Raw genomic sequence first — 12,139 nt, forward strand, 5'->3', positions numbered from 1 at the left:
ATTTTTCCTCTTTCATTTGTGATTTTGTTTATTTGAGTCATTTCTCTCTCTTTCTCTCTCTTTCTCTCTCTCTCTTTAACGAGTCTGGCTATAGGTTTATCAATTTGGTTGATCTTTTCAAAGAAAAAACTCCTGGTTTCATTTATCTATTGTTTTTTAGTTTTTATATCATTTATTTCTGCTCTAATCTTTATTATTTCATTCCTTCTGCTGGTTTGGGGTTTTGTTTGTTATTCTTTTTCTAGATCCTTTAGGTGTAAAGTTAGGTTGTTTATTTGAGATATTTCTTCTTCTTGTGGTAAGCCTGTATTGCTATAAACTTCACTCTTAGAACTGCTTTTGCTGCATCCCAAAGGTTTTGTACCCTTGTGTTTTGTTTTTGTTTGTTTTCATGTACTTTTTGTTCTTTGATTTCTTGGTTGACCCATTCATTGTTTAGAAGCATGTTATTTAACCTCCATGTATTTTTGGTCTTCCCAGATTTTTTTCTTGTGGTTGATTTCTAGTTTCATAGCTTGGTGGATGCATGGTATGACTTCAGTCTTTTTGAATTTGTTGAGGCTTGGTTTGTGGCCTAATATGTGATATATTTTGGAGAATGTTCCGTGTGCACTTGAAAAGAATGTGTATTCTGCTGTTTTAGGATAGAATGTTCTGAATATATCTGTTAAATCCATCTAGTCCAGTGTGTCATTCAAAGCTACTCTTTCCTTGTTGATTTTCTGTTTGGATGGGATGTTAAAGTCCTATACTATTATGGATAAGTTCCTCTATGTTTGTTATTAACTGTTTTATGTATTTGAGTGCTTTCATGTTGGGTGTATATATATTTACAATTGTTATATCTTCTTGTTGGATTATTACCTTTATTATTATACAGTGTCTTTCTTTATCTCTTCTTACAGACTTTGTTTTATTTTTTTTTTCAGACTTTGTTTTAAAGTCTTTCTTGTCTGATAAAAATATTGCTACTCTAGCTTTCTTTTGACATCCATTTGCGTTATAAATGTTTCTCTATCCCCTCACTTTCGATCTGCAAGTGTCTTTAGATCTGAAATGATTCTCTTGTAGTAAGCATAAAGAGGGGTTTTGCTTTTTTATCTACTTTGTCACCCTATGTCTTTTGATTGGAGCATTTAGTCTATTTACATTCAAAGTAATTGTTGATATATATATATATATATATATATATATATATATATATATATTTATTGCCATCTTGTAACTTGTTTTGTGTCTTGTTTTGTGGTTGTTTTGTAGTTTTTCTGTGATCCTTCTCTTTTTCTCTTTTCTGGTTTGCTGGTTTTCTTTGGTGATATACTTGGATATTCCTTACTCCTTATTTTTTTGTGTATCTATTACTGTTTTTTTTTTTAATTTGTGGTTACCATTCAGTTTATATATACAATCTTCTGCATATAGCAGTTTATATTAAGCTGATCACTTACTTTTGAACCCATTCTTTACTTCTCTCCACTCCCTCCATGTTTGAGATATTTGCTATCATTTTTTACATTCTTTTATTCTGTGCTCATCTTGGTGGATTTTTACAGATACACTTACTTCCACTGTTTTTGTGCTTCCTATTTTTCTTACTCTTATGGTTTTTGTTTTCCACTCACAGAGTCCCCCTTAACATTTCTTGTAGGGCTGGTTCAGTATTCATGAATTCTTTTAACTTTCGTTTGTCTGGGAAACTCTTTACCTCTCCTATTCTGAAGATAGCCTTGCTGGATAGAGTATTCTTGGCTACAGACTTTTCCCTTTCAGCACTTTGAATACATCATGCCATTTCCTTCTGGCCTGCAAAGTTTCTGCTGAAAAATCATCTTGCTTTAGGGCTTCTTTATGTGCTCTTTCTTCTGGCCAGAATAGTCTTCCTTCAGCTAACTCCTATTATTAGTCATAGTTCTAAAAAAGCAGCTTTCTCTGACCATCTAGATTAGGCTAGGACTCCTGTCATGTCACCCCTGGCTTCTGCCCTTCTCAGAAATATGATCACCCTTATGTCTTGTTCAACCTCCTGCCTCATTTGGTGTCAGACCTCACGCTCTGTGGGCAAGAATGTGCCTATCTGGGTCACTGTGTTTCCCCAGTAGTGGAGAGTAGAGCACCCCAATTTCAGCTTTAGGTGAAGGAAATGGACCCTAAGGTCACATCCTCTGATCAGAGTTTACTTTCCCATGGTTTCCACCACTCTATTCCACCCAGCTTCAATTAAATCCCATTGATACTTTCAGAGACCAATTGTAGCCAGACCCACAAATAAGCAGCATCCCCGAGGTTTGCAGTCATCCCTCAATAGTATCCCAGGGGAAGGTGAGTCTATTTCATGAGCCAAGAGGTGAGGGATGTCATGGCTCACCCTCTTCATGTGGAGTCTCCCTTTAATGACATCCTTGGCTTTGACAATTTGGACTTGATTTTGTTGAAGATGCCAACCAGTGAATTTCCTTATAACATAAAATGTCAAATTCAAATAAGAGATGATTATATTCCAAAAGGGCAACCAGCACAAGGCTTGGTAACATGTGGGTGAGATCAGGCAGAAGCAATGGGGGCATGGGTGCCTGGTTATCACCTGTGTGCACATGTAAAGATTGAGTTACAGGGCATGCTGAATATGATGCAAACAGTGACTTAGAACCATATAAAAGCAAACATCTCCTGAAAAAATTTAACCAATGACATCATAGAGACCCAGATTGACTGAAAACTAGTAGGAAAACCAACATGCTCATGTGATCTCCTGGAAAAACCCAGAAGTCAGGGTGATTGGAATGGAATAGCACATGAACCTGACTGGAACTCAGAGAGAGGCATAAGATCATCACAAGCACTCAGGTTATCCAAAATATGAGCCCAAATTGGCCTTTTCTGGAAAGAGCTCTCCACATGTTGTGAAGGCTTCTGGGGTGCATCTCTTCACCCCAACCAATTTGAGATCAGTCCCCCACCAATGCATGCAGGGTTTCTTGTTAATATCTGGTTAGAAAACACCAGAATGAATTGCAGAGTAGGAGGCAATAAACGTTTAGGTTAGAAAGTCTGCAGTTTATTTTCACTCTTATTTCTCCTTCTTGGGATAGTTCATCCATCCTGTTTAACCCCTTCCTGCTTAGCATGATGAATCACAAAGGAATCTACATCTTCTCTTATCCAAGCATCTCCAACTGGAAACCCATTCTCTCCCCAGTGCTGGCCAAGAAATGAGTTCTGTTCCCCTCCAAATAGCAAGGAAACCTTGTGGGGTTGGGAGCGGTGAGGAAAGCCAAGAGATAGACCAGGCCAGGCCATTTCCCACCAACCAGCAGAGGGTGGTGAGTGGATGCTAGGTCTCTTGGACCCATCTACACAAGCTTCTTGGCTTTAAGGAAGCTCTTGAGGTACTGTATCTGCCAGATGCCAATGGCCACAAGGATTAAGGTCCATAGAATGGACCACAATGGCACCCACTGATTGGTGCTCTTGCTGGCCTGCCAGAAGCGCTCCTCTTGCCTGTGGTAAGGGAGAAGGGAGAAGGTGCCTGGCTAGACTGAATTTCTCCCCTCTCTCAAGAGGTGGAAGACTTACTCCCTGGGAGGTTACACATCCCTCCTCCCAACTGGGCCAGCTGAGCCCCTCACCCTCCAGTAGTCCTGCTTCTTCTGGATCTGCTTCGTCTACTCCACCTGCTCCACCAGCTGCTGCATGCACAGATGCTGCCAGGTTAGCTTGTTGTTGGCCCCAAATTCTGCATAGTCATTGGTATGTCCACCCTACTGCATGTCCAAGTGAGTGACCTGGGGAACAGGGAAGCCGAAGGTGGGGGTCAGGGACCTTGGCTCTACATAGAGCCTGAATAGAGCTTGCCAGAAACCCAGCTCCCATGCCCCAGTGTTGGCCTGAACAGGCAGTTCAGTTCCTTACACTCACTGACTTAGGGACTGGCCCTGCTCCAGGTGCTGAACACCAGATCAGGACTTGCCTGCATAGAGTTCCATGTTCAAATGACAGAAGGGATGGGACAACATATTCAGAGAAGTAGAGGTATGACTCAAGTGTTTGAGACAGACTGTTACTAGAAGTACTGTGTTGGTGAGAGGTGACCACGGAGAGCCCGGGAACGCTGAGATACAGAACAGCTCTGAGTTTCACATTATGAAGCTTGGTCTTTATCCTAGGGATGGCAGGGAAACAAGGGATGATTTTAGGTCACAGTGATTCCCTCACAGGGTACCCTCTCATCTTCATCCCCTCTCTGTATGCTTACTTTCTGTATCCCCTTACTTCCTGTATCCCCTTGTTTCCCCAGCCCCCATCCAGGCACCACCTGCTGCACCCTTCTTACCCCAGGGATGGAGATGTTGAGCCCATGAAATGGTCAGCCTCTTGCCTGCTGCACTCACCAACTTGCCAACATAGAGGAGGGTGAAGTGGATGGACTGAAGATGAAGGCAGATTTGGTGCTCTTGGGGAGGCTGGGAGGTAGGTGATGGTGAAGCTTCCCTGAAGGCCATACTGATGGACCAGAAGTTTCTAGAGGACTCAGCTTCCAGTGAGCATATGTACCTGCTTCCAGGAGAGGAAATCTGAGGGTCTAGGTCCTAGACCCCCATCGGCCAGACCAGAGGGGAAAGTATGAGGGAAATGGCATTAGTTTGGGCTGGAAAGTCTCAGATCCCAGCATCGCCAATACACAGTATTCTGCAGTTTGCAAACAGCATGATCCTCCTTGAGCTTTCCTGCCTGTGAGGAGACAGGCCCTCCTCTGAGAAATGGAGGACTAGGCATTGATGCTGAAGGCCGGTGTGGCTTCAAGGAGTCAAAGCCCACCTTACTCTGTTCTCAGTGTCCTTCACAAACATGAACAAATTGATCCACTGTGAAGAGGGCTGCTACTTTTCTATAAGGGATCTTATAGTTACTTAATGGAAAAACAGTATGGAGGCTCCTCAAGAAATTAAAAATAGAACTACCATATGATCCAGGTTTCCCTCTTCTGGGTATATATTAAAAGGAAATGGAACCATTATCTGTACTTCCATGTTGATTGCAGCATTATTCACGATAGACAAGGTATGGAAGAAGCTAAGTGCCTGTCAATGGATGAATAGATCAAGAAAATGTGATACATATATTATGTCTCTATATAATAGAATATTATTCATCCTTAAAAAAGAAGTAAATCCTGTAATTTGCTACAACGTGGATGAAACTGGAGGGCATTATACTAAGTGAAATAAGCCAGACAGAGAAAGACAAATACTGCATAGTAAAAAAAAAAGGTCAAACTTATTGAAACAGAGTAGAAGAATTGTTGCTAGAGGCTGTGGGGTGGGAGAAACAGGAATACTTGGGAGAGGAAGAAGTCAGGTACTAATATGCCTGTGAGTTGCTAAAAAGAAGCCCTGAGTCCTGCTGTCCTAGAAGAGAAAAAAACACAAACTCTGCATGGTTTGGGAGATCCTAGAACAGAATGACATGTGCTGCTTCCCCAGGTGGAGCTCCAGAGAGGCAGCCCAGGAAAAATGGTGGTGTTATGTGCCTAGGCAGGTGGGGCTCAGTGTGGTGTAGAGCAGCAGGAGAGATCCAGAATCAACACTTATATACCAGACCTGAAGCTGTCTTGAAGCTGGGAACAAGCAATGAAAGACTCAGATATGACCTATGTTATTTGACAGCCAAGGATCAGAAACTCTTTCCCACACTTCCTGATGACTTGACACCCTTTAAATCCCCAAGAATTTAGAAGCAAGCCTAGGGATGGACTAGGGGACCCCTAAATTAACGGAGATTAGGTTAATTAGAGAGAAATTAAGTCCACGCATCTGTGGAATGAAATCTGTTCTTACCACCTGAGGTTTAAGTAATTGTAAAATTTCTTCCAGCTCTATCATTTGTTATATACAGAATTATATATACATCCAAAAATACATATTTTGCTAATACTCTATGTATCTAGTTAGTAATCAGCTTAAAATGTGTATTAATATGTTAGCCACAAGGTGGTACCAGAAAGCTATCTTTGGCTTTCGGTCCTCGGCTTTGAAAGTTGCTGATTTTACTATACAACTGTAAACTACTGTAATAATGGCACGAATCATAATAAAAGTTGAGATGGAAGCAGTTGGGTTCATGTGACGCAGTGTTTGTATTTAAAAATCATAAAAACAGGCTCTCTAGAAGATGCTGCCAACTAGTTTGTACTCTTCCTCTTCCTTACCCACTGTCATGTCATCATAGAATAACCCGATCATTACCCAAAGCACCAAACACTAATATATTCAGTAGTCATACAGAAAATGTAAATAGACACACTCTCTTAAGACTTAGAGTTTAACATTTAAATGGATATTTTTATAAGATGTGCCTCAAAACCATCTGGAACACCCTTTAGCCGTCTTCCAAACAATAAAAAGCTCAGCCCCCAAATGTGAACACAATAGGTTGGCAAATGCATCCTGTAACTTCTGGAGCCCTTGCTCTCATACTATGAATGACTAAGAGGAGGGAAAGCTCCTTTTCCTGGTATATTTCTCTTTCTCTTTTTTTGGTCTTTGTTTGCTATTTTTTTCTTAAATTCCTCACATTAGTGAAATCATATGGTATTTGTCTTTCTCTGCTTGGCTTATTTCCCTTAGCATTGTACTCTCTAGATCCATCCATGGTGTTGCAAATGCAAGATTTCATTCTTTTTTATGGCTAATATTCCATTGTATATATGCATATACTACATCTTCTTCATCGGGCTCCTAACTATAGAAAACAAACAGGTGGTTACCAGAGGGGAGGTGGGAGGGAGAATGGGTGAAATAGGTGAAGAGGATTAAGAGTACACTTATCTTGATGAGCACTGAGTAACATATGGAACTGCTGAACCACTTCATTGTATACCTGAAACTAATATAAACTATATGCTGACTACACTGGAATTAAAGTAAAAAAAAGTAAAATATACCTCTTTCAGTCAGTCTTGCTAGGTTCCCTTCTCCTATCCAGTAAATGTAATTTTTTTTTTAAGTTTATTTATTTTGAGAGAGAGCACAAGCAGGGAAGGGGCAGAGAGAGAGGGAGAGACAGGATCCCAAGCAGCCTCTGCGCTGTTACTGCAGAGCCTGATGTGGGGCTCAAACTCACAAACCATGAGATCATGACCTGAGCAGAGAGCAAGAGTTGGACGCTTAACTGACTGAACCACCCAGGTGCCCCACCAGTAAGTGTAGTTTTAAAGGGATGTACAGTAAAGGGGAAAGAAGAAGTTTGGAAAAGGTCACAGGAATAACTTTCTGATTATAGGGTTGGTAAAGAAGAGAAAGTACCATGTCACAACACTGAAGATCACTCACTGGGAACATGAAGAGGTATCTGGAAGGAAGCAAGAAAGAAAGCAGTGACCCAATGTAAGCCATGGAGTCTAGTCTGTGGTCTGGTAGCAGAGAAAATTTACTTTCCTTGGAATTGGAACCACTTTATGGATTTAAAGATGGAAGTGACATACATATGTCCTTGTAGAATGTCAAGGAAACCATGCTGTTAGGATGCTAGTCAAAGGTAGGCTCTAAAAATCAAGTGTGGAAATTATGACACTTTAGGGATTTAACTGTGTTTGTAAAAAGAATCAGATGGGGATCTATAAGAGGATGCAGTAGGGTTGGAGGAGTGATGTCCCTAGGTTTCTCTTTCAGGAGACTGCTAAGATGGACTTGGATATGAAAAAGGGAAGTCTGTCTGTCCATGGATCCTTCTCCTGGGAATCCCTTCCTGGGGCCCTCTGAAGAGAAGAAAACATAAAAAACCTGCTGAAAGAAGAAAGGTTTATCCCTGAATATTGAATGTTTCCATTTTATTAAACACTCTAGTTTTTATTTTTTATTGAGTTTTTAATTTTACTTCTAGTATAGGTAAACATACAGTGCTATATTACTTTCATGTGTGCAATGTAGTGGTTCAGTACTTCCGTACATCATCCAGTGCTCATCATGAGGAGTACACTCCTTAATCCCCATCATCTATTTAACACGTGCCCCCACCCGCCTCTCCTCTGGTAACCATCAGTTTTTCTCTACAGTTAAGAATCTGTTTCTTGGTTTCTCTCTCTCTTTTTTTTTTTCCTCTGCTCATTTGTTGTTAAAGAATCCAGTTTTATTTATTTATGTATTTATTTTAAAAAGTTTATTTCCCTTTTTTTTTTGAGAGAGAGAGAGAGAGAGAAAGGGAGCGAGTGAGGGGCAGAGAGAGAGAGAGAGAGAGAGAGAGAGAGAGATAATCCCACACAGGCTCTGCACTTTCAGTGTGGAGCCCAAATCAGTGCTTGAGCTCACCCGATGCGGGACTTGAACTCACAAAGAGTGAGATCATGACCTGAGCAGAAATTGGATGCTTAACCGAGTCACCCAGGTGCCCCAAGGATCCAGTTTTTAAAGCTTAGGTCAGATTTACCCTTGCATGTGGTTGAGGAAGAATTAGACACATTCTCCTGTAGCTCAATAGTGTATTTATATCCCACAAAATAATGAGTTTATTTCCCCCATGGCACATTTAGTACTTTGTAGATATAATGCTTTGTCTCTCACTGGCATTTTCCTTTAAAATCTTCACAGGCAATCACTGAATCTGAGTGGTGAATATATGGATGCTCTTTGTACTGCTCTCTTTTTACTTTGGAGTATGTTTGAAACTTGATAATTAAAAAATAAATCATTAAAAGTCTTTCCAACTTTTTCAATACTAGCACGTTGGTAAACCTATTTCTCATGTGGGATAGGTCAAGAGGGAGGTTCCTTTAGGAAATGCAACCACCTTGTCTGGTTGGGTCTTCTAAAAGTAGTCAGAAAACTTCTTGGGGTCTGAGAAGTGCTCTGGATTCATGTAAAAATAGCACCAGCCTGGTAGTCTCTGGGAGAGGAATAATGTTTAAGAATATTCCCTTGCCAGGGACATTTCTTTCATGCCTGATTTGGCAAATTGACTCATGGCTAACACTGGAAGGGAAGGGGGCCATGTGATTAAAAGGAGATTGTATTAGTCAGCTCAGGCTGCTGTGCCAAAATACCCACCGGCTGGGTGGCTTAAACAACCAAAGTTTATTTTCTCACAGTTCTGGAGGTTGGAAAGTCCCAGATCAATGGCTGGCAGCATCCAGTTCTGGAGAGAGCTCTCTTCTTGGCTTACAGATGGCTGCCTTCTTGCTGTGTGTTCATATGAACTTTCTTTGGAGTGTGTGTGTGGCCAAGGGGGAGAGAGCAAGCTCTTTTGTGTCTCCTCTAATAAGGCACTAATCCCATCATGGGGACTCTCATAGCCTCATCTAGCCCTAATTACCTCTCAAAGGCCCCGTCTCCAAATACTATCACAATGGGGCTTAGGGTTTCAACATGTAGATTTTGTGGGTGGTGTGGAGACACAAACATTCAGTACTTAACACAGATGTAAGGAACTTTGGAATCATGTGCTAAAATTCACATGGACTGCTACTGATTCAAGTCCCCTCAAACTATTCCCCAACCTTAATCCTTTTGTATTTCATTTCCTGCAACAACTGGTCTATTCCTTGGGGTGGTGGAGTCCAAGTGCACTAGACTCACATCAGTGCCTTCACACTCTTCTTCAGTCCCTTCTCCTACTGCCCACAAGACCTATTTATCTAATGGACTATTTCTACAAAGTTTTAAATGAGTGCTAAGGGCTGAGTAGTCTTCCAGGGGCATTTCCATTTTAATAGGGATTCTTAAAAAGAACCTCCAAAATTCAAAGAAAAAAGAATCTCTTCTAGTGTAGTTTCAGGAAATGCTATAGCTAGCGAGGAGTTTGCAAACTTGGGATTTCATCTCCTTATGCTCTAAATCACCACAAAGTAGTCACTATTCTCTCTGCTTGTGAGATTGACCCTTGTCAAGAAATAGGTGACACATGAGCCAAGGGCAATTCTACCTTACTGATAACTTGCCAATAATGGATGAATGAAACCTTTTGGCAAATAAACAATGGAATTTTAGAAATATCAGCCAGATCATGTTACAGATGAGGAAATGAAAGTATAGCTTAGCTGGGTGGATTGCCCAATATTGCATAGTAACTTGAAGATCCAAGATTAGAACACCTTTCTACTATACCATTTCATATTAGTGCTCCAGTTCTGTCTCAGATCATTAGACATCAAGACCAGCCTCTGGCAGCACACCCTCTCTCTGGGCCTGTTAATGAGGAGGTAGATGAGGGGGCCATTTCCTCATCAGCAAGCCTTTAATTTCATAGCCCTGAGCACGTAATTCTGTGAGTTTCATGCTGTGTTAGGCCTCAAAGATTAGTTTGCGATTTCCTGTTAAAGCAAACCACACATGTTGAATTGCCAGCTGTTGCCACCTCACCTACTCTATTCATAATTCAGAACGTCTGGCACTTTCCAGGTAGACACAAGTCTTGTTGCCTTAATTATCAATGCAGTGAAATAACAAGCATGAGTCTCTTCTATCTTTACAGGTTCCTGGGAAGATCTGACATCACAGAGCCCTGTGGGTTGGAGACGTACTGGATTTAATACATGTTTCAGACACAAAGCCACCATCTCTATCTCTTATATTCCTTCTAAATCTGGCATGACCATAACCTGGTGTGACTATGGCAGATAGGCTGCTCCTGGACCATCTGGTCTATAGCAACTTCAGGACTTGGCTGTTGGGAGCAGCCAGAAATGTGGAAACAGTCAATTCATTGCTTCCATGTTGGTGAGAGGTTATGGAGAAAAGGCAATATTAGCCTTTGGATAGATTAATAACAAGGAGGAGTGTTAAAGACATTTTGAGGCATTGTGGAAAAATTTCACATACAAAGTAAATAGAGTATAATGAATCCCCATGTACCCATCACACAGCTTCATTCTTTTTTTTTTTTTTTTTTTTTTTTTAGGGATTTTTAATGTTTATTTATTTATTTTGAGAGAGAGAGAGAGAGAGAGAGAGAGAGAGAGAGAGAGAGAGAATCCCAAGCAGGCTTCATCCTCAGCATGAGGCCTGATGTGGGGCTTGAACTCATGAACTATGAGAATGTGATCTAATGGACTGAGTCACCCAGGTGCCCCAACAATCTGCCATTCTTGATCCATCTGTACCTTTACACACTTCCTACTCTTAATTATTGTCATTTTAAAAATTAAAATATATGTACATTGAAATGCACAATTTTTAGCTATATAATTTGGAAATGGATATACTCATGTAATCCATACCCCTGTCATCTTCTTTTGGCACATTTAAAATATCTAAGTTGGTAGATAAGGTAATAGTTGGTATGTTTTAGCTTTTCTCATTTTCAAATCATGAAACATTGCTGTGGATGTTCCTCATTCTGGGGATTCTTCCCTTTGCTCCTGCCCTCCCACTTCAACACTGCAAGATCAACCCTTCCTCCTTCACCCTTATGTCTCACACTGTTTGCCTCTGCACATTGGCTTTGGATTTCTGCCTCATTCCTTGGATTTGAAGATCCAAATGATATTTCTAGTAATTTCTTCATTGGCTCCACCTATCTCAGATAAGAAGCCTGTTCCAATCCCTTCCCAGAACCCAACAGCCTAGCTCACTCTTGATTATTTTGCCTGCTGGAGAGAGAAATGGAGGAGTCCAGCCTTCTTAGCCCACCCATGTCACCAACTGGAAGGGAAAAGGGGCATAGAAGGAACAGAAATAAGGTGCGTTCTTCTTGATCACCTCAAGTCTAATGAATACAGGATGAATGAAATGGAAAGGAGTAAGAGAGATGCCTCAAGCTATTCATGATCAAAAGAAAGGAAAGCAAAAGTAAGGCTTCTAGGCTGAGTGTCAGGGTGATAATTCTAAATTTAAGTATATTCCCCCTAAGGCAGTATATTTTAGCCAGATACACAACCAGATACACACTCACTTTATGCTATACCCCAGAAAAACATACATTCACAAATGAAAAAGTTTTCTGAAGCTATATATATATATAAGCTATATATATATATAAGCTATATATATATATTATATATATATATATATATATATATATATATATAGCTTCAGAAAACTTATGTAATATATTTCTCTAGCTCATTAAAAAAAAAAAAAGCTTGTCACCATCCACTAAAATGATTTTGTAACCCTTAGATAGGATATAGACCTGCAGTTTTAAAACTATG

At 40.5% G+C, this 12,139-nt stretch overlaps 1 pseudogene; it reads right to left on the reverse strand.

Moving 5' to 3' along the window:
* Window positions 1-2,957: 2,957 nt before the first annotated feature.
* On the reverse strand, window positions 2,958-6,239 carry LOC121041815 (transmembrane emp24 domain-containing protein 9-like; annotated as a pseudogene).
* Between the last annotated feature and the right edge of the window lie 5,900 nt (window positions 6,240-12,139).

This window comes from Herpailurus yagouaroundi, unplaced genomic scaffold (assembly GCF_014898765.1).
Source record: "Herpailurus yagouaroundi ecotype Mexico unplaced genomic scaffold, PumYag 29, whole genome shotgun sequence".
Taxonomy (NCBI): domain Eukaryota; kingdom Metazoa; phylum Chordata; class Mammalia; order Carnivora; family Felidae; genus Herpailurus; species Herpailurus yagouaroundi.